Source organism: Choloepus didactylus, chromosome 8, assembly GCF_015220235.1.
Source record: "Choloepus didactylus isolate mChoDid1 chromosome 8, mChoDid1.pri, whole genome shotgun sequence".
Lineage (NCBI taxonomy): Eukaryota > Metazoa > Chordata > Mammalia > Pilosa > Megalonychidae > Choloepus > Choloepus didactylus.
Genome location: NC_051314.1, coordinates 56,972,566 through 56,994,713, shown reverse-complemented (window position 1 = coordinate 56,994,713; position 22,148 = coordinate 56,972,566).

The following is a 22,148-nucleotide window of genomic DNA, read 5'->3' as shown; positions in this document are numbered from 1 at the left end:
TTCTTTCATACATTATATTTATTATTAATTATTTCATATTGGTTGATGTTAATAAAATGGTGCTTTTTCTTATTGTAATTTGGGAGAGATTGTTGCTTCTATATGGTAACACAATTGACTTTTTATATTTATTACATATCTTGCAGTGTACTAAACTCACTTATTTTTTTCCAGGAGATTTTTTTTTTTTCAAATTTCATCAAGTGTTTACATAGATGATTTTGTCATTAGCTAATACAAAGAGTTTTCCTTTTTTCCTTTAAAACCTGTCATTCATTAATTTATTTATTTCCTTATTGCAGTAGCTAGGGACTCCCATATAGTAGTGAAGAAAGTGATGGGAGTAGACATCTTGCCTTGCTCCTGATTGCATGAAGGCACTTATTAGCATTTACTCTTTTAATATTCAATGTGATATTTCCTGTAGATATTGTTTGTATGTGTGTTATCAAGTTGCCATTCTGTTCCGTTCCTTATTTGCTGAAAATGTTTATCAGGAATGTTGCTTTTCCTACATCTATTTTGAAGAAAATATATGTTTCTCTTTATTCTGTGTACACACTGGGTTACACTGATTTTCAAATATCAAATAAACTTGAATTCCTTGGATAAATCCCACTTGTTCTTGATATAGTATATATTTTTTACATACTGTTAGTCTGCTTAACTAAAAATGTTTAAAGAAATGTTGCATCTATGTAATAAAGACTGTTAACCTGTGGTTTTTCATCTTTGTCCCAATATAGTGTCAGAGTTATTCTGGCCTTATTTATTGAATTCAGAAATATTTCCTCCTGTTCAATTTTCTGAGTTTGTGGAGTGGAGAAGTATTATTATTCCTTCCTTAAATAATAAGCAGGATTCACTAAGGGAGTCATTTTGGTCTGAAGTTTGCCTTACAGAAACAAACTCAAAATTTTTAATAGATATAGCACTATACATATTATGTATTTCTTCTTTAGTCAGTTTTGATTGTTTCTTTAAAAAAAAAATCTCTCTACTCATCTAAGTTGTCCAACTTATTGGCATAAAGTTGTACACAATAATTTCTTGATTTCCTTTTAATAATTGTAGAATCTGTAGTAATGTCACCTGTTTTATTTCCTTACATTGATAATTTTGTCTTCTCAATTTTTTCTGATAATTCTCATTAGAGGCTTATCAATTTTATTGATATTCTAAAAGAGTCAGCTATTTAGGTTAATTTATTTTGTCTAGCATATTTCTATTTTCTATATCACTGATTTCTGCTCTCATTTGGTTATATATTTTCTTCTCTAAATTTGGGTTTGGTTTGCTTTTCATTTTTCTCTAGTTTTTAAGATGAAGACTGAGGTCATTGATTTAGACATTTTGTTTTAACCAATGGGTGTTTAATGCTATATAATTTAGATATATCCTAAACCTTTTGATATTTCTTATTTTCATTTTCACTCAGTTCAAAATATTCACTAATTTTATTTTTAATGTCTTTCTTGACCTATGGATTACCTAGAAGTGTGCTATTTAATGTTGAAATATTTAGCAATTTTTTCCAGATAACTTTTTCTTTATTGATTTATAATTAAATACCATTGTGACCAGAGTATATAATTTTTAGGATTTGAATTCTCTTAAACTTATTGAGACTTGTTTTATGGCCCAGAATATGGTCTACCATGGTGAATGTTCCATGTGTTCTTGATAAAAATGTGTGTGCTCTTGTTGAGTGTAGTTTTTAATAAATTTCAACTAGGTCAATTTAGTTGGTAGTGTCATTCTACTCATCTATATACTTCATTGTTTTTATCTAGATGTTCTACTAATTGTTGAGGGAGTGATGCTAAAATTGACACCTACAATTTTCTATTTGCCTAATTTCTTATTGTTGATTAAATATCTTATACACAGATTCAATCAGCATCTCCTCTATCTTTCATCTTCTTGCCTTTTTTTTTCCCCAGGTACTTGATGCCCACTAATAGCAGTGTAAGTTTGGAGAAGAGACCCATATGAAACGCTGTCTACAAGGATGGGAACATTCTGAATTTGAATAGTGGTTACTTTTGATTCCAACTGCTTATGCCCATGCTTGTTCTGGTATTTGATGCTGGTGACGTATTTGATGGTCTCAGAGAACCCACCAGAGCACCCTTTCAATACTCCCAAGGTTTCTTATCATCCAGATATTAAACAAGCAGAAACCCATCCTCCAACCCCTAGCAAGGTTCTACCCATCTGCTTCCTCATGGGTTCTCTTTATCCCATTTGATGGTTCCTTGTTTGCTGTGATAAAACCTTTTGAAATAATATCTAAAGTCATAGAAGATCTAGAAATCCATGCTTTGTCATCTTCTGCTCTGTGGAAGACTGAAAGGAATATTTTGGCACTCCCCTGATTTTCTTTGAAATTTGTTCATCTCTCTGCTGCCCTCTCTGGTGAATCAAAAAATGCCTGAGGTTATACTGCCCAAGTTAATTCTGCATGGGTAGTGGCAATGAGGACCTCATTGCTGTAGATAGGGATCAATAGTACCTAACATGCTTTAGCACTGACATTGCTAAGAGTTCCACCAGTGGAACACTGCATGAAATAGGGTTAGAAAGAAGTTAGATGGACTTACTATGTAATATCTTGGGTATTTGAGAGGTGGAGGGAAATAACAACTATAAGTACCTGGGAGAGACAGAAAATAACAGGCTAAAATATGCTGTGCCAGTTTGAATGTATTATGTCGTCCAAAACACCATTATCTTTGCAATCTTGTGTGGGCAGACATATTAGTGTTGATTAGATTATAATACTTTGAGTGTTTCCTTGGAGATGTGACCCACCCAACTGTGGGTGTTAACTCTGATTGGATAATTTCCATGGAGGTGTGGCCCTGACCATTCAGCATGGGCCTTGATTAGTTTACTAGAGCACTAGATAAGCTCAGACAGAAGAAGCCAACTGGTTACAGCCAAGAGGGACACTTTGAAGAATGCACAGGAGCTGAGAGAGGAGCTGCAGCTTACAGAGACAAAGTCAGCCTTTGAAGGCAGGCTTTTGCTCCAGAGAAGCTAAGAGAGAACAAATGCCTCAAGAGCAACTAAGAGTAACATTTTTGAGAAGCTGCAGCCTAGAGAGGAATGTCCTGGGAGAAAACCATTTTGAAATCAGAACTTGGAACAGACACCAGCCACATGCCTTCCCAGCTGACAGAGGTTTTCTGGACACCATTGACCATCCTCCAGTGAAGGTACCCAATTGTAGATGTGTTACCTTGGACATTTTATGGCCTTAAGACTGTAACTGTGTAACCAAATAAACTCCCTTTTATAAAAGCCAATCCATTTCTGGTATTTTGCAAAAAGGCAGCATTAGCAAACTGAAACATATGTTAATCAACAAGTTAAAGCTAAGTGTAAGATTTTAGAGGGCCTCTTTGGCATCCTTTAGTTACCTTATCTCCTACCAGACAGACACAGGCAGCCACAGAATGAGGCTAACTGTGGGGGCAATCTAAGTTCCAGAGTTTCCCCTCAGGATCAGATTAAAGCAAGCTTCCAGATTAGACCATATGTGTGCTTAGCTTCCTTTCCCCCACCCACCACTCTATCCTGCTTTGCTGATCTCTCTTCTCCTGAGAATAGTTCCTCAATAAACACTTGAACATTTGAACAAGAATCTTCCATTTCAGGCTCGGCATATAAGGAACCCAGGCTAAGACAGATACCAAGTAAAACCTTTACTGGGTGAAATAGCCAGCAATCTATTATCTTCTTTTTCCTCTCCCTGCAAGAGGAAATTTATTGACGTAAATAAGCCCTTTATTTCTCCAAGCTACATATTTTTCTATATCTTTGTTCACTTCACTCAAAAAATGTCATAAAATTCCTTTAAGAAGAAATTTTGATAAAAATGGTTCATCAGAAATTTTATCATTTTGACTTCAGACACATTTTTGTAAGGCCATGACACATACAAATGACTAAGAAGTTATAATGTAAAATATTATGTCTTAATACACATTGAAACTGCCAAAGGTATTACTAACACTTACTCATGCTTAATTGCTACTACTCCATTTCTCCTCTTCAGCCCTAAGCCCCTAGGAAAACTGTTTATACATTTATAAAAAAAAACTGCAGCTCTTAATCCACATATCAAAGAGAAATGTGATTGGAAGTCAAATGTGCAAATATCAAGTAAATCAGGAAGTAAATTAGAAAACAATCAGATCATATCCTATATACTTGAAACTTTATATGATACATCTAGTATCTGTCTTACAAAACCTTTTCCTGTCCTTGGCTGTGAATATATTGTGTCCAAAAACACAAGCCACACATACTTTTATTATACACACACACACATACACACACATAATTTTTATTTTTTTAATTTACATTATTAAACTGTAGATAAAAATATGAAAGGGAAAAATAATTTATTTTTCATCAATAAACTGAAGAATGGGGTTTAGATACTGTTTTATACTATACATGGAATGATAAATTTAAGATGATTTGGGCTGTGACAAAATGTCCCAGTACCCAAGTTTACTCAACAAAAAAGTCATGAATCCTTTATTCCCACATACAGTTGGGATTCATGACTAATAAGTATTCTTCCTTTAATAAATAAATCAAATTACCAAGCACATTTGGAACCAATCTTCAGAGAAGAAGAGGGCATGTACTTGGAGAAGTTACCTCATTTAGTTCAATATTTATTTTAATTTGTTAGTTGTAAAATAGTTTGATAGTTTTGCATGTGAAACTATAGGGTTAAATACTTTGAATCAAGCAGATTGAAATTTTCATTTTTAATTTTTTTCTTGGTAAATCCTATTTTGCATTCTCTTCAATATGCCATTTTTTGTTTTGTTTTTTTGTTTGTTTTTCTTTTTCCCATGACCCATCTACCATAGTATTTTAAGGCTTCAAACAAATATCTGTGCACATGAAATGTGTGGATGAAGAAAAAACAACTTCCTACAATTTTTTGGTCACCATCAAAATAGTACCATCTTGAGTAAACAAAGCATGTATTCTGTGATCATTACTTCAATTTTTAATGTCCCTACCGACTTAGGAATTTTGTATTTCTGTATGGAATAAGAAATTGTTACTTTGTGATTATATGCATATAACGGTTGTCTTTGTGGAAACCATGCATGTGTGCCTCCAAATGTACCTGCCTAATCATATCTGGGTGTCGAATTATGGACAGAATGAGATTATTCAATCAAAAAAGTAGGACTAAGATGTTCTCAAAGTTGTCTGTACTTCACAGTAACCTGGAGATGATTTTAAAATTGCGTTTGCCATGATTCCACACCCAGAGATTCTTGTTCATTAAAACTGAGTGGGACTAGAAAGTACTTATTTTTTAAGGCTCCCTAGGTGGTTTTGGTAAGGATCCATGTCTGAGTATCAGTGTCGTAAAACACACTTCAAAAAATGGCCTGTTAATCCTTAATATTATAGCATGATATAACAGAAAGTGTATAGCTTTGAAGTCAAGAATCCATACTAACATTTCAGCAAGCAATGCCCTTGGGAATTTTCTAGGCTTCTTAAATCTCACTTTTATTATCTCAAAAAATCAGAACAATTATATATACCATTTCAACTTATGATTTTTGTTACAGTGTAAATATGACATGTTCCTGACATACAGCAGATGTTCTATACTTAATGGAATTCCAGTTTTTCTTTCAAAGTCAGCCACTTAGGGGTCCTTTTGAAAAGTTGCAGAAGGCTGTTTTACATGACCATCCTCCAGAATAAAAGGTAAATAAAGGATAAACCTACACATATGAGATACTTCACAACTTTTTAGTGACTGACCATATAAAATTATTTTTCGCTGGCTAAGAATAGCAGGCTAGTGTACTACAGCGATAAACAAGGGGAAAGAGATGGTTTGAGTCTTCCCAAACTCACCCTCTATTGGAAGGAATTAACCTTCTAAAAGAATGGGAATGTGCTTTTAAAAACATTTCATACTTTTGTGTAATTTATATTGTAAAATATTAAGTATTGGTTCCATATTACAGGCAATAGAAATTAAACAATGATTTACAAAGTTTTCTAGATTGTAGAACGCTGAGGAAATACATTCTCGAAAGGAAGACAAATGGGGTTATTGTGGTAGAAGTATGTGGGTATTTTCCTGTGTATTAAAAGGAATTGTAATGTCAAAAGTTTGAGAAACACTAGTTAAATGATAAAGGATTAGAAATCTCAGTTCTGAGACCTAGAGTATGGTTTGAGACCTGTCACAAATTATACAATTTTGAACAAAAGGTTTTGAGTTCTTTGGACCTCAGTGTTTTTCTTTACTAAAATGTGAGGATCAGAGACATACTTCATAGTATCTTCCAGCTATTAATAATTGCTACATATTAAAATAGATGATATGTAATATAAATTTAAATATTTCTATATATCATAAATACATAAACAAAGTACTTAAATATATGCAACACATAAATATATATATTTATTTGTGGGAATATTATATAGAGAGTATGTGGATCTTCTTGATACATGTGATATCTTTAGCAGTTAACAAAACATGTACCAAGCTGTGAGATTTTGGGGGAGAGAGTTATGTCTTTCATTTCTTTACTGAGGTCCTGTACTTGGATAATAGAAAACTGAATGATTTGGGTTATCAACATCAATCTTATCATAAGTATAGCTTTTTATATTTGTGGATAACCATTTTTATTTTTTCAGGTGCTGCCTCCTTCGTTTGATGACTTAATTTGATTCTATCTTTGATAGCTCTTTTGCTAAAACAAAAGCACAATTGACAAAAAACTAACTGTTCTTCTACTCCCTAATTGCATAGGGGACACAAAGAAATCTCAAGAATAATCACAAAGGAATATTCATAACTCTGTGTCTGGGGAGTTTTTACTGAGAAGGCATGGGGATCCTTTAAAACTTGAGTTATAAGCATAAAAGGAATAAAACTTTCCTTTTCTTGAATATGGCCATTAATGTTTCCTTCACATATGGTAACAATTTCCCTTCAGTGACAACTTTCCAGAGGTGATTCACATAAACTTTTTAAATTATGGATATTTTAATAGGTGCTTTTAGTTGTGGGAGAACAGAAAGCTAGAAACTCCTCAGCATCAGAAAAAAAATATTAGCATTAACATGTAGAATAAAATTTTAATATTAAAAAAACTTAAATAATATGCCACCAAGACATTGGGGGGGGGTTGCATTTTTCTGAGCAGCTTTTATTTCATTGTCTACTTCATTATTGTACTGAGATCTATAGTGTTTTATTTAAAAAAAAGAAAAACAAAACAAAACAAAAAAACCTCTATTCTATGTATATTTCCTAGAAATGAAGCAGTTATTTGATTGGAAAACACCTTGCTTATCAGAATAGAAATGAGACATAAATTCATTCTTATCCTTGTACTGTTGATATAGTAAAGGTTAGTGATGGTTTGAAAACTCAGAGAGGCTCTATTAGATCATGGAAAATGCATTAAAGGGGCTAAACCTCTTAAATATATTACAATAACAAAATTAGGTATTAAATCTTTAAAATCTCACTTTCTTCTTTACCCAAACCATAAACAAAAAACAAAACTAGACCAGATTGAGTGCATTCTACTCTGGACTGTAAAAGAAATTTCATGGGACTTATTTTATTTGATTTGTGTTTAATCCTTATTTTTATCTATAAAATGATTAAAATTTTTCAACCTTAGATAAGGCAAAGCTTTTAAAATTTCAAGACTAATTGATTTTGAGCTTGGGTGTTGAAAACTACTTATTTTCTGTTTCAATTCAACTGGTTTCTTCTAAGTAAAAATAATTTCCTTCCCAGAATGTATGAGCAATTTTCTACTTTGCATAATCAAAGCAAAATAATGAAGAGAAAGATAATTGGTTTTACTTATATGCTGTGACATTCCCAATATTCAAAAAAGTGGTTAAACCCGATTTTATAGTCACATCAACTGTTTAAGTTAAACACATATGTAATGTTCACATATTTCATGGTTCTAGCATCCTTTTAATGTTTGCTTGCCGTATGTGTCCTCCCAGCTAAATATAATGGCTTCATTATGTGTAACTATGCCACACTTAGAAGAGACAGCTATGCTCTCAAATAGCTGAAAACCAAGGTCTAACCAATTGACTGCCATGAAATTTACCACATTTATAAGTACCTTAGCATAATAGATAAAAGTAGCTTAGGGATAATAAAAGATTGCTCAGCAGTGCCAAATGGCAAGTCACTGCTTTATTATCAACTTGCCCTACAGGACTGGTTTTGGATTTTAAAATAATCATGCATATAGCAAATATTTAGTTGGCAGTTAGTATAGTCCAGGTATTGTACTGCACACTTTATATTGTCACATTCAAGCCTCAAACAATTATAATATGGGAAATAGCACCTCTGTTTTGACAAAAGAAGGTGATTATCCTGACCATGGTGTCATAACTAATAAGAAACTGAGCTGGTTTCTAAACTGGATTCCAAGGCTCATCAACTTAATAAGACTGTCTACTGAAAAGAGCCCTGGAAGAACCATCACTGGGGAGAAAATTGCTTATGATCATTGCAGTATAAAATGGTTCTAAATGTCCCACCACTGAGAAAACTCCTTGTCCCCTCTGTATGTGCCACAAGGGATATAAAACTATAAACTTCATTTTGCTTTTTAAGTGATTGCCCAGCAAGTGGAAAGACTTTTCAAGAAGTCATGAGGAGGGAGATGAACTAACTCAAAATCCCTATCAGCTTCATGGAAGGCAAACTCTTTTGTGTAAATAATTGTGCTGTGAACAGTTCCATTATTAGCTGATATTCCTTCCCACCAGGTAAAATTTGACTCAACAATAAATTTCTATTTGCCATAAAACTTCAGATGAAACAATAAACAGCAGTTTTCAAAAAGCAAAAGGCCAATTTTTCCTACTTTTTAACCGTTTGAGTAGCAATTGGACAGAAATAGGTGACATGATGTTGATTAAGTCTGAAGACAAAGTACTAATGATTTAAATTTTGAGTGGAAAGTTATATTCTAGGATTTTAGACCTAAAGAGAACCATAGAAATTAAATTGCCAATCTCTGTTAATTATTAGATGAAGAGATTCAGGCTCAGAGAAGTTAGGTAGCTTATTCAGGATCACACAGCTAGTTACTGACATTGTTGGAAACAGGTGTCTTGAGTATTTTTCTAATATACTTTTTAAAATTGAGGCACTGTTTTAGGCATTAAATCAAGTGGTTTTATTTTTTCTTTTCTTAATCTCAGCCAAAGTTACATTCACCATTGGTACAAACAAAACCTTGAATCCTCCCTGATTTCTTTGTTTCACTTCATAAATCATTCATCAGTACTTGAAATGTGTGTTTTATGCATTTATTTATATTTTGTCATCTGTTTATGAAAACTTAAATGCAAGCACTTAATGCATGGGATTTATTTATCTTGAGTACCACTGCTTCCAGTAGAATGATGAGCCAGCCTGATTTTCCTGGGATTGAGGTGTTTCTCCACATCTGGGATATTTTTTCAGGGATAAACTGGGAAAGTCCCAGACAAATGGGGTAAAAATTGGTCACCTACATTTAGTTTTACAAGTTGTGCATTTCACTCTTCTAAGGAGTGCCATTAACATCAGAGATATCATAGAATTGTTTAATTATTACAATCATATTCTGGCAGAAGGCAGTGAAGTACCTAATTTGCACAGAGTCTCTGTTTGGACTGGCATAGTGCTGGCTCTATCCTGACTTTAAAAGACAGTGTATGTAACAATTAGGTACTCAATCAACATATGTTGCCTGGCTCACCTGATAAAATTATAATGATTAAGAAAGGATTGCCATTCAGTTCTGATTTCTGATGAATGGTGGTTCATCTGTATATTATTGTGGGGTTTCTCAGTCTCAAATTTTGGGCCAAAGAATTCTTTGTTAGAAGGGGGCTGTCCTGTGCATTGTAAGATACACACACACACACACACATACATGCATGCGCATACATATATATGCACACACATACATATATACAAAGATATATATATGTGTGTGTATATATATATATATATAACAGACATAATATACATATATATTCATATACACACACATAATAAAACTTAGAGTTTATGGCCATATGGGTGCTCCCCACACATAAACACACACATTTTTAGCATAAACATCGCCTTAAAATGTTATTGTATTATTTGATTGTTTGGCTCAGGGTTGTTGAATAATACCACTTAGAAAATGTACAAAGGAAAAATGTCAACAAAGATTTTCTTGGTTTCTAGAAATAGACAGAAAATCCCTTCACTATAAGAATATGGTCTTTAAAAATGGCTTTTAGATTAATCTCAACAGAGTGACCATCACTATAATGAGTGAGGCTTGACAGAACTGTCTTCAGCTCCATTCCCTGCTGTGACAAACAACAAACCCTATACTTAGTACTTGCTTGTATTGTTGATATGAAATTTGTCATGTCACATCCTGTATAGCTCCTGATTGTGTCTGTGGTATGGGACTGCTTTATAAAGCCTTCATGGAATTGCAGTTATAAGATATTCACTGCTATCACAAGCCACAAAATTACTATCTTTTTTTCAATCATCCACTTCCAATAGCTCTTTCTAGACCTGTCAATGACTAGTTTGGGTGTGTGGTAATTTTCTTAGGACCCCAACATACATTTTGTCCACAGTTGGAATTCTTTATTCATTGTTACAAAGACATTGTTACAAAAAATGTCTTTACAAAAGCTTCTTTTATATGTTTTATATTGAGGCTGTTTTGTGGTTTTGTCAGTCCTCCCTCTTGATCTGTTGATCAAAATTTCCCCAACAAACTTGTACTGGCGTGTTTTGTTTCCATTTTCCCTGGCTTGCATTTAGCATCTAGGTCTCAACGCTAAACTGACTTGGTTACTCTAATACTTTTAACACAACTTTCTGATTCTGAAAACATCTAAAATATATTTGTCTAGCCTTTCAAATAACTCCTTAAATTTCATTTGGGGAAAGTACAAAGACTTATGCTTATATAACTATTTTCTGTATAATTTATACATTGTCATATGCAAGAGCCAAATATTTTCTCCAAAAACCAACAGTTGTTTCCTGCACAAATAAAAAATTATGGGATTAATTTTGTTGTGATTATTTGGTTGCCATGTGCTTCATATTTTTGGTACTTTTATATCAATCCATCCTATACTGTACTAATACACTCTGCCTCCAGCCAAACCACCTTTGAGAATAAAAGTAAACCCTCTCAAGAGAAAAATGACATAATCTGATATGTAACATCATTACTACTGTTTTTCATACTGGCATTGAACCTCCCATTAGCATTCATAAAAGCACCAGAAAACAGAGAATATAAACAGACAATACATAAGATCCTCCAAAAAATTAGATTCAGGAGGTAACAGATGCAAGTTTAAAAACAATGTGGCTAATATTTTCAAAAAAGTGAAGGGATGGAATGGAAAATTTTACCAGAGACATTAAAACAATAAAATAGAAACAAGTACAAATTCTAACATTAAAATATAAATTAATAGAAATTAAATATGCAAGAACCGATTTTAACAGCAGATTAAATAATGCATATAAGTTTTAGTAAACTGGAACACAGTAAAAAAAGGAAATATCCACAATAAAGCTCAGAGAGAAAGAGGAATGAAACATACACAATAGAGTATAAAAAACATATAAGACATTTGGTAATTTCTAATGTGTAATTACTGTAAGAGAGATAAGGATAAAGGATGGAAAAGAAACAATATTTGAAGGGGTAATGAATGACCTAGAATTGAGGTCAAATGTAATTTAGAACATCGTGACCAGAACTGAAAATGTAAGATCACTGTGTATGCTCAATTTAAAGAAAATCTGATCTATATGCTTTATGTAATAAAACTGTTGAAAACGAAAGAAGAAAATTCTTAAAATCTTCCAGAGAAAATAGAATATTTTTATTAATTAACATTTTATAAAAATGAAAGGAATGACATCTTAAAATTATTGAAAGGAAAAAAAACACTTTTGAGCAGTTGACAAAAGAGGAAAATAGCATAGGTCTGGTGTATATAAAAGCCAGCATAGAATTCTATACAAGATAGTTGTATTAGCTTTCTATTCTTCTGCAATTGATCACCACAAACTTAGTGGCCTAAAGGAACACAAATTTATTATATTACAGCTCTGGTGGTTAGAAGCCCTAAAATCAAGGAGACAGTAGGGCTGTATTCCTTCTGAAATTTCTAGGAGAGATTCTGTTTCCTTGTCTTTTCAAGCTCCTAGGGGACACCAATATTCCTTGGTTAATGGCCCTTTTCTCCATTTTCAATAACTAACAACGAACCCAGTTCTATAAATAGCAGTTTATATAATCAGCCCCAGGCCTCAGCATGGTCACCACTGATCTTGAAAATGATTGTGCTCCCCTAATCAGCACATTCCTTATGACCAGTTGAAAAAAGAGGAAAAGGACATAGGTTTGGTGCGTAATCTTTCTTCTCCCTTAAGGGGTCCAGAAATTTACCTACTAGTTTATGTTAATATTTGCTACTAGTTATAGGTCAGTTGGACATGGTAGGGTAATTCCTGAGGAGGGCAAGAATTATAGTGCATGACATCTGTCACAGAGTTTTTTATAGTAGTCCAACATTTATCAAGCTCAGAGAATTCAGGGGAATCTGGAGATTCAACATTGTCAAATGCATCTCTCCATATCTCATCCTAAGTCTAATGGCCCTGCTCCTGCCCTGTGAGGGCTCTGGATTTGGCATGAGAGTTATTTAGACTGAGAATTTGACCTTCTTTGAACTTCCGCCACTCATAAAATTAAGTTTGTTGTCTGATCTTCAGCCATCAAGGCCCTCCAAATTCTCACATTTTGCTTTAAAGTGTTGATTAACAGATCCAAACCTGTAATTTTCTCTCTTCAATGAAACAGTGACTTTTAGAAACAAGTCATTCCTATTCCAAACTTCTTAGAGTTAGCATTTCCCCCCATACCTCTCAAATTCCTGAGAATTGAGCCAGAAAGCGAATCCCTGTATATTATCCCAGCTCACCACAAGTAAAAGTCTAAGTAATAACATTGTCTATTCATGCCTGAGATTAACTGTACTCCACCAAGCACTAGTAAGGTTGTCCTTACAGCTATCGAACTGGTAAATTATCCGACCCTAGGATAGCTTCTATGAAATCAGCTTCCTAGGACCACTATTACAAGTTCGTTAGAGGCAGAGCCTGAGGAAGAGAATCTTCTTCAACTGATTTATTTAGAAAGTTCATTTGGAAGAAGTATGAAGAGAGCAAGATTAGGCAGGGGCTTAACAAAAGAACACATCTGCTAATGGAAAGTAGCTTTAATCTAATTCCACTTGGGTGATTGGAATCATATAAATCACACATCAAAGTTGGCCTCTCTTGAGATAAGGGGTCTGGCTATTGGTGCCAATATGATGGTTAATCATTGGCTGATGGTCAGAACTGGGGATGGGAGAGAAGGATGGTAAGAGCTTTCTTGACTAGGTGACCTCAGTCAGTCAAAGGTAATTCTGCAGATAAAGGAGAAACCTGTGGCCCCTGAGAGTGCATCTGTCAGTCAAATGAGCTGAGTAGGCAGCACAGTATCTATTACATTATAGGAAAGGTAAATATGCAAATACATGTAAATGATTAATTTGATAATCAGTATTTCGATGGGACTTAAATAAATGTAGATTTGAAATTCTTGTCAAATTTACATAAAATGCAGAAGAGGCAAATGTGATTAAGGTATTTGCACTTTCTATTAAGTGGTAAAAGTAATAATTTATATTAGACAAGTCAAGATACTTTATATTTTTAAGCATGACTTAATCTTTAAGTTATTCTAAGTAATAGAAAAGAATATATATTTAACTAAGTAATAAAGGTGAAGGAATCTAAAATGATAACTATAATAATAAAAATAAAGTGTTGAATTATATAAAAGACAAAAATGGACAGCAAAAAAGAACAGATAAGATGTGGTACAAATTTTTTAAAGTACAGTAATAAATGATGTACATAAACCCCATATTAGTAACTGCTAAAAATACATAGACTAAATAATACACTCAATTTCAAAATTTACAAAAGCATACAATTTTATGCTGCTTTGAAGATGTGGGCTTTAATTGTAAATATACTGAAAGTTTAAAATTAAAAGGATGGAAGAAAATCTAACAAGCAAACACTAACTAAAAGAAGGTTGGTATAACTGTAATAATATATGGAAAATAGAGTTTAAAGAAAAAAGTGTCACTAGGTTAGACAAGCACATATCCTAATGAAGAATTTGTCAGTCCACAAGAAAAATTCTATGAATGTGAACACATTCACTTGTGAGCATAATCCCAAAATACCTAAAGCAAAAAAGGATATTAATTAAAGAAGAAATGGACAAATCCACAATAGAGTAATAAATTTTAACTTACCTCTCCCAGAATTATTTAGAACAAGTAGACCAAAATATTCAGTAAGGATATTGAAGATTTGAAAAAATGCAATTTTCACACTTTACATAATTAATATTTATATGGCATTGCATCCAATAAACACAATATTTACATTATTTTCAAGTGCATACAATACATTTAACAAAGTGGCCATGAGTTCAGCCTTAAGTCACATCTCATTTTTTCTCAAATGATTAATGTATATGGAAATGTATAGAATATGTTTTCTGATCATAATAGAAATAAGATAGAAACTCACAATGAACAAATAAAAATAATATCCCCATAAGTTTTGAAAACAAGTAAATTCCTTCTAACTAATCCACGTATCAAGGAAGAAATTACAATATATATTAGAAAATGATTTTAAATAAAATAAAATTGGAAACACTACATATAAAACCTTGTGTATGCCAAGCACCAAACAGCAATATTCCTGAAAACACTAAGGAAAACCCAGGGCCCTATCTCAGACTATAAAAGTTTTACTTATTAAGTTTATTTTTCAGAAACTTAAAACCTCTGGACTGTCCCTGTGCCAGATAAGCCCTAAAATTTAGGGGTGCTGGTATCTCCCAGAGCATCAACCAGTTGCATTCCCTTCCTCCATAGTGCCCACACCCTTTTTCAACATGAAAAAATTGGAATGTTCATTGCCCAAATATTCATAAAAATTGAGAGAATGATCAAATGAGAGGGAGGAGTTGTAGTAGAGAAGTTGGGATTCAGCAATTGATTATGACTACTGAATCATTTCATTAGGTAGACATTTCTTTTGAGGTTGTAATGTATTAAAACAATCAGGAAATACCTGATATTGTGGAACTGTAACCCATACCATACTTTGAAATTTGCTTTATAACTACAGTCAAACTGTACTTTGAAATTTATCACTTTTCTACATCTATGTTATATTTCACAATTAAAATATCTTAAAAAATAAAGTAAAAAAAAAGATATACCTTGTGGGTAAATGTAGGACAGGAGTCAAAAGAAATCTCCTACACTCATATTGAAAGAGATTTTGTTTGACTTTAAAATAAGTGACCTAAACTTCTATAAAAATAAGCTGAGGGTAGAAATTCAAATCAAGTGAAAAAAATAAAAAACAAAAAACAGAAGAATGGAAATAATAAATAGAAAAATAGAAATTAATAAAATGAAATACACGCTTAAAATAAAGGAAATAATATTGGTTATTTGAAACTTCAAAGAAATCTTGAAAAAAGAGAGAAAACATAAATTACTTATATTAGTAATGAAAAAGAGGACACTTCTATAGCTTCTTCAGACATTTAACAATAATAAGAAAATATTATGGAAGAATTAATAAGAATAATTTGGAACATTTAGATGAAGTTGAAAAGATTATAGAATAAATATTCTTTACCCAAATGTATGAGAACAAATATGAAAATCCAAATACATACACATAAACATATATACATGTATATATATACATATACAACCCCCCCCCACATGTGTATACATATATAAAATACTGAACCTAATAGTACAAACCTTTCCTGAAAAATATTCTAGGCTAAGATGTATTTGCCAAATATTTTTTTTCAAAAAAAAGTAAAAGAAACATTTCATATATTTACACAATTTCTTCAAGAACATAAAACAGAAGACTGCTTTTTAAATCATTTTATGCGGTCATCATAAAAATTGATTAAAACTCTGACAAGAAAAGATTTTTCATAGGTGAATATCTCTTCTATATAAAGAAGTAAAAATTTAAGCAGTTCAGCTAGGTTATTGCGTCCAGTTCTTTGTTCAAGCAAGCTCTGGCCTGATTGTTGCTGTGAAGTTATTTTGCGGATTTAAACCATTAGTCAGTTGATTATCTCTGGCTGATTAGATCTACAATCAACTGAAGGCCTTAAAGGGAGAACTAAGGATTTCAATAGTCACAAAAGAGGAATTTCTGCCTCTAATCTAAGCAGTTAGCTTCTTGGGGAATTCTTCAAAATCTTTACCAGAGTTCCCAACCCTATGGATTTCAGACTTGCCAAACCCAATGGTCCTGTGAGCCAATTGCTATAATAAATAACTAAATATTTACATATACACATCATGCCAGTTCTGTTTCTTTGCTGAAAACTGACTAATACAGAGATATATGAAGAGGATAATATACCACTTCCATGATGGGTCTATTACAGGAACGAAAGGTGGTATTTTTAATGCAATTTCACTGAAATATATTCACATACCATACAGTCATCCAAAGTGTACAATCAGCTGTTCACAGTATCATCACATAGTTGTGGATTCATCACCACAATCAATTTTTAAAATTTTCATTATGCCAAAAAATAAAAATAAAAATAAAAGAATAAAAATAAAAGTAAAAAAGAACATCCAAAACATACTATGGTCCTCCTCCCCCTCCCTATCATTCATTTACTTTTCGCCCCCATTTTTCTACTCATCTGTCCATACATTGGATGAAGAGAGTGTGAGCCACAAGTTTTCACAATCACACAGTCACACCATATAAGCTATAGAGTTATACAATTATCTTCAAGAATCAAGGATCCTGGATTGCAGTTCAACAGTTTCAGGTATTTCCTTCTAGCTATTCTAGTACACTAAAAACTAAAAGAGATTATTATTTTATTGGAAGAGCATATTTTGTATTGCTTTATCTATTAACCTATTCTAGAACCTAGACAACCTAGAGAAGCTGAGAACCTAAATGTAGAAACCTGAATTTAGAATATGGTGACTTCCAAAAGTGTTCTGGCTCTTGGGAGGTGTGATGAAGAATATGATGTGAAGAGGAAGGGAGAGAAAAGGAAAGTTGGAATGTATTAAATACCCACTCTGCCAGGTACTCTGATAGGCACTTTACACAATATGGGTAGGAGAGAGAATAGCATAAGCATTAGTAGGAAAACAGTTAGTATTATGTGCATATTTGGAACAGAAGCTTAGGGGTCATGTCTTCTGGACACCAAAGAATATCTTTAGCAACATCTTCCTCCCCCACATTCCATTCTCTCTGACTCTGTGACATTTACCTTTCCTGCTTGCTGTACATAGACCTACTGTGGGGCAAAAAAATCACTTAGAAAATGAACTTTAAAGCTCAACATAGCTCCAAAAAAATTGTGTTAGGTAAACAAGGTTGACCCTACTTTATTTAGTTCAAAGAAAGTGTCTACAAGTGTTCTAGTTTGCTAATGCTTCCATTAAGCAAAATATCAGAAATGGATTGGCTTTTATAAAGGGGGTTTTTGGTTGCAAATTTACAGTCTTAAGGCCATAAAGTGTCCAAGGTAAGTCATCAACAATTGGTTACATTCACTGGAAGATGGCCAATGGCATCCAGAAAACCTCTGTTAGCTGGGAAGGCACATGGCTGGCGTCTGCTCCAAAGTTCTGGTATCAAAATGGCTTTCTCCAAGGGTGTTCCTCTCCAGCCTGCAGTTCTTCAAAAATGTCACTTAGTTGCTCTTGGGGCATTTTTCCTCTCTTAACTTCTCTGGAGCAAAATTCTGCTTTCAATGGCCATCTTCAAACTGTCTATCATCTGCAGCTCCCCTCTCAGCTCCTGTGCATTCTTCAAAGTGTCCCTCTTGGCTATAGCAAGCTTGCTTCTTCTGTCTGAGCTTACACAGTGCTCCAGTACACTAATCAAGGCCCATGCTGAATGGACGTGGCCACACATCCATGGAAATCATCCATTCAGGGTTATCACCCACAGTTGTGTGTGTCGCATCTCCATGGAAACATTCAAAGAACTACAATCTAATCAACACTAATATGTCCTCCCACACAAGATTACATCAAAGATAATAGTGTTTTGGGGACATAATACATTCAAACCAGCACATGCCACCCCCTGGACCCCCAAATGACATGATCTTTCCATAAGCAAATACATTCATCCCATCACAATATCACAAAAACTTAAATCATTTCAGTAAAAATAGCTAAGTACAGATCCCATCAAAATCAATTACAGGCATGGTTTGTCCTAACTCAAAATTCCCCTCTGGCTCTGAACCTGTGAAACTTAGAACAAGTTATCTGCTTCCAATATAAAAAGGAGGGACAGCTGTAAGGTAAACATTCCCATTGCCGTAAGGAAAAACTGAAAGGAAAACAGGGTTTAAGGGACCAAAACAATTCTTAAAACCCACAGAGCAAATTGCATTAGATTTCAAAGTCTGAGAGTCATTTATCCTTGGTGCTTGAGAGAGCGGGAGTCTAACCCTTCCTAAGGGCCTTTGCAGCAGACCTTTCCTCTCCAAACACTGGGGTGAGTGCTCCAACATATCCACACATTGGGGAGACCACCTTCTCAGCCCCACCCTCCTCAAACATTGGGGAAGTACCTGGATTCTCTTCCATCTCCAGGACACATGCTCAATACCTTCAGAACAGTGGGGTGGTGGCCAGGCTCTCCCCAGTCCCCCGGGAATGTGCTTGACCCTCTTTGAGGCCTGAGTTGGTAACACCTTTCTTGAACATGGAGGTAGAAGGCCCACCCTCGACCTCCAGGGCAAACTCAACCTTTCCATGCTTGTGAGCTACTCTGTTCTCCCAGCCCAAGACCTCTTGACTCCAGACCTCAACCTCTATGATTCTGTCTTTGAAGAAATTTTTTCTTCAATTTGTTCCTTGTCTGTCTCCTCCAGTCCAGACCGATAGCAGCTCCATCTATCTTTATAGACACAAAAATTCTGTTGGCTTTGCATGAAGCACAGAGGGGTCAAAGCCCTCAGACAATAGGATTTTCCAAAAATCCTTTCTGGATAACTCCATCTCCAATCCTGGCTGGTATTGAAATGGCAGTCAGTTTCCATGTTTGGTTAAATCCTCACATGGGGCTATAGCTTCTGGGGTTCAGCCCCCTGGAAGTCCAGAATTTTCCACACCATCAGTTTCTTGTATCTTTGAACCCAAGAGTTCATTTCTAAGTTTATCTCTTTCTGCTCGTGTTTTACTATAAGCTGCAAGGAGAAGCCATCCTATAACCACAATTTTAGTTTCAAAATATCATCAGCCAAGTGTCCCAGCTCGTTGCTCTCAAATTCTTCCTTCCATCCAAAACCAGGACTCAATTTTGCCAAATTCTCTGCCACTTTAAAACAAGGATCACCTTTCTTCCAGCTCGCAACAACACATTAATCATTTCTGCTCAAGCCTCATCAGAAGTATCTTTAGAGTCCATATTTCCACAAACAGTCTCTTCAAAGCAGTCTTTTCTATCAAGCTCCTCACAATTCTTCTAGAATCTTCCCTTATCCATTTAAAAAGCCGTTCCAACATGTTTGGTATTTGCAACTCAGCATCACCCCACTCCTCTGGTGCCAAAATCTCTTTTGGTTTGCTAATGCTGTCATTAAGCAAAATACCAGAAATGGATTGGCTTTTATAAAGGGGGTTTATTTGGTTACAAAGTTACAGTCTTAAGGCCATAAAGTGTTCAAGGTAAGTCATCAGCAATTGGGTACCTTCACTGGAGGATGGTCAATGGCATCTGGAAAACCTCTGTTAGCTGGGAAGGCACATGGCTGGCGTCTGCTCCAGAGTTCTGTTTTCAAAACGGCTTTCTCCCAGGACATTCCTCTCTAGGCTGCAATTCCTCAAAAATGTCACTTAGTTGCTCTTGGGGTGTTTTTCCTCTCTTAATTTCTCTGGAGCAAAGGTCTGCTTTCGATGGGCATTTTCAAACTGTCTCTCATCTGCAGCTCCCCTCTCAGCTCCTGTGCATTCTTCAAAGTGCCCCTCTTGTCTGTAGTAAGCTCGCTTCTTCTGTCTGAGCTTGCATAGTGCTCCAGTAAACTAATCAAGACCCACGCTGAAAGGATGGGGCCACACGTCCATGGAAATCATCCAATCAGGGTTATCACCCACAGTTGGGTGGGTCACATCTCCATGGAAACACTCAAAGAATTGCAATCTAATCAACACTAATATGTCCTCCCACACAAGATTACATCAAAGATAATGGTGTTTTGGGGACATAATACATTCAAACTGGCACAATAAGCAATTGTGTTAAATAATTTTTAACAAATCCCATATTAATATTAGAAGCCATGTTTATGATTTTATGCCAAGAAAATATTTCATTATATCATTTATGAGACAATACTCTATAAAACCATTTCAAAACAGTTACATAGAATAAAGTGATATATTTAATGAAATAGTTCAATAACAAATATATTCCTGTAGATTTTACAATCATTTTTATATGTATACCAAAAATGGCTTTATAATATGATTTGATGTCTGGTAGTACATGGTTTTTTTTTAATCTTCTTGATTATTTTATTGTTTGTTTTCTTGTGTGAATTTACCATTATCTTACCCAGTTGAAAACAATGTTTTTTACATTATTTATTGTATATGCAGACACACACACACACACACACACACACACAGAGTTGTTTCCACATCATTATTCAATCTTCCTTTATGGAAACAACTATATATGTCTTTCTATTTAAGTCCTATTTACGTGATATAGTTTCACAGTTTGCACCAATATTGTTACATTTACACCTCACATTCATGTTCCTATGACTAATGTTAATATCTTCTGTGCACTCCACTCTGTACTCCACTTTGCTGAAATTGTTTTTAGTATCCCACAGAAGATAATTATCTGAGGTGTTCTCTTCCTTTGTTTCTTCTGGACAATGTTCTTATCTTATTGTTCTGTAGTATTTTATAAGCTTTCGTCTTTTAAATTAATCCCATTTAGATTTGCTTATTTGAATTACTTTTGCTCTACTTAATATCAGCTTATGTAATATTTGATTTTGCTTCTCAGATCCTCTGATGAAAAATGGATTGATGTGTGTAGTTTTTCATATGTTCACATCTCTATCAATTATACATCTAGCGAGTACTCTTGTACTTCAATGGCATTTTCTCCTAATTGAATCAGGAGGCTAGTTGAAGCCTATTGAAGAATCTAAAATTTAAAGCTGTCCACAATGGTAGTAGGAGTCAAATGATTTCTGAGCATCCTATCTTGATAAGGGCACTCTCTGAATTGCAAGGTGTGATTGGCATCTTCCACCTCATTCCTTTTTTTTTTTTTTTTTCTCCTTCTCTCTGAGTGGACAAAAAATGATGGAAGAAAGCTGTATGGTATGTATTTTTAACTGAGATAACCAGAGATAATCTCTCAGTTAAGAACATCTAAGAATCTTGGGGCATGGGATTGTTAGAAAAGTTTGGTTTTCCCTAAATGCCTGAGTTTATGATTTTTAATTCTACAAATACATGATTTTAGGACAAATTTTGTGGAAATGAAATTTTCAATCATTTTCATTCATTTTTTCTCAGTTAATTCTTTTTCACTACCACAAAAATATCTACAGATATATTTCCCCCTCCAACAGTCTTCATTGAGCTAGGCTATTTTTGGATAATATTCATCCTTTTATGATGTATGGATTTTTATTAATATCCACCAAATGTTGTACATCTGCCAGTAGAGGCAGAAGGCTTTGAGAGGGGTGAAATACATGATCTTTAGAACCTGTTATAGTCTAATGCCATAAAATAAATTATGGAAACATGTTTTAAACCATAAAGAATATCAGTATAATTTTGAGGTAAGCTTTAATCTTCTATAGTTTTGCAGACTAATTACTCATAGATGCCATTTTAAGGAG